Source organism: Myotis davidii, unplaced genomic scaffold (genome assembly GCF_000327345.1).
Source record: "Myotis davidii unplaced genomic scaffold, ASM32734v1 scaffold16, whole genome shotgun sequence".
Taxonomy (NCBI): domain Eukaryota; kingdom Metazoa; phylum Chordata; class Mammalia; order Chiroptera; family Vespertilionidae; genus Myotis; species Myotis davidii.
Genome location: NW_006287821.1, coordinates 1,063,377 through 1,065,275, shown reverse-complemented (window position 1 = coordinate 1,065,275; position 1,899 = coordinate 1,063,377). Strand labels below are relative to the sequence as shown.

The following is a 1,899-nucleotide window of genomic DNA, read 5'->3' as shown; positions in this document are numbered from 1 at the left end:
TTATTTATCTTCTATAATTGAAACTTTGTAGCCTGGAGCGGAGCTCAGGGCTGGCAAGGCAGGCCGGAAGCTTGGCTGGGAAGCCTCCAAGCCTCCTGCTTTCTCCAGCTCTGTGGCCGCCGCCATCTTAGTTGGGTTAATTTACATATTTGTTCCTGATTGGCTGGTGGGTGTGGCAGAGGTATGGTCAATTTGCATATTTCTCTTTTATTAGATTAGATCCTTTTCAATGGAAAAATCATTCTTAGGTCTTAGGCCAGTGATGGCGAACCTATGACACGCGTGTCAGAGGTGACACGCGAACTCATTTTATTGGTTGATTTTTCTTTGTTAAATGGCATTTAAATATATAAAATAAATATCAAAAATATAAGTCTTTGTTTTACTGTGGTTGCAAAGATCAAAAAATTTCTATATGTGACACGGCACCAGAGTTAAGTTAGAGTTTTTCAAAATGCTGACTCGCCGAACTCAAAAGGTTCGCCAACACTGTCTTAGGCTGTACCAAAAACAAACTAACTGGTCCAATTTGGCACATGGGCCATCTATTACCTATACCTGACATAAACTTATTGAAGCACATAGGTTTAGACTCTCCCCTCTACCTGAGCCAATACCTCTCTTTATATGTCTTAAGATAATTTGGTTTCCAGAAATGATCTATAGGTTTTTACCTAACTCTTGCTGAAAATGTAATGCCTTTGTAAACATGAAGGTACTAAGTCTGAGGTATAAGGCAAAAGTTATAAAATGAGATATATAGAGGTTTGAGCATTATGAAACCAAATATCATTCTGGAATTTTCTCTCCATGATGACTTAAATCAACATGTAAAATCCTGGTTTCCAAGAAGCCTCTATAATAGATATACACAGTTTCAACTTCAATCAGAGAACCTCTGTTTTACAGTGCTTTTCTCACCTATACTTTGCTCCCTTTGAGTTGGAGTTTATAGGTATATATATTTTCCAGTTCCTTGATAGGACTAGAGCAACCGTGGGCAAACTACGGCCCACGGGCCGGATCTGGCCCGTTTGAAATGAATAAAATTGAAAAAAAAAAAAAAGACTGTACCCTTTTATGTAATGATGTTTACTTTGAATTTATATTAGTTCACACAAATACTCCATCCATGCTTTTTTTCTGGCCCTCTGGTCCAGTTTAAGAACCCATTGTGGCCCTCGAGTCAAAAAGTTTGCCCACCCCTGTTCTAGAGTGTCTTTGCTCTCACTAAAGCAGTGGTAATAAAGTAGAAAATATGATCGAGTAGCTTAAAATGATAATATGTGTTTCTCAGCATTTAAGTTAAAGATGACTGGGGATTTGGAGAAGCAGTTAATTCAGTGTCAGTGATGATCTGTATGAGAGGGTTATATGTATTAATGAGAAACTCTGAGAATAGATGAGTTGCATAGACATTTTTCTTTATAAGAAAATTATCCTATTTTACATGTATAAGTGAACATTTGTGTGGGAAGAATTTTATTTATTTATTGAAATTAATAATTTATTTTTTATTATTATTGAATTTATTGGGGTAACATTGGTTAATAAAGTTGTATTGGTTTCAGGTTTGCAATTCTATGATATTGTGTGTTCATCACCCCAAGTCAAGTATTCTTCTGTCATTGTTTATCCCCCTTTTACCCTCTTCAAACTCCCCAACCCCTCTTTTTCTCTGGTAATCACTATACTGTTGTCTGTGTCTAAGAATTTTCCTCCCAAAAGGGACAGACCCAAAGACTGAGAAACAGCGATCAGGTTATCAATCCCCAGAAGGGAAGTAGGGGAGGGAGAGGGTAAGGGGAAGAGATCAACCGAAGGACTTGTATACATGTATAGAAGCCAAACCAATGAACCAATGGACATGGACAACAGGGGGATGGGAGCATGAGTGTG

General features: G+C 37.7%; 1 protein-coding gene across 1 annotated transcript in view; it reads left to right on the top strand.

The window, feature by feature from the left end:
• The window catches only part of MORC1 (MORC family CW-type zinc finger 1), a 136,825-nt gene that overhangs the window by 43,284 nt on the left and 91,642 nt on the right, over positions 1–1,899 (top strand).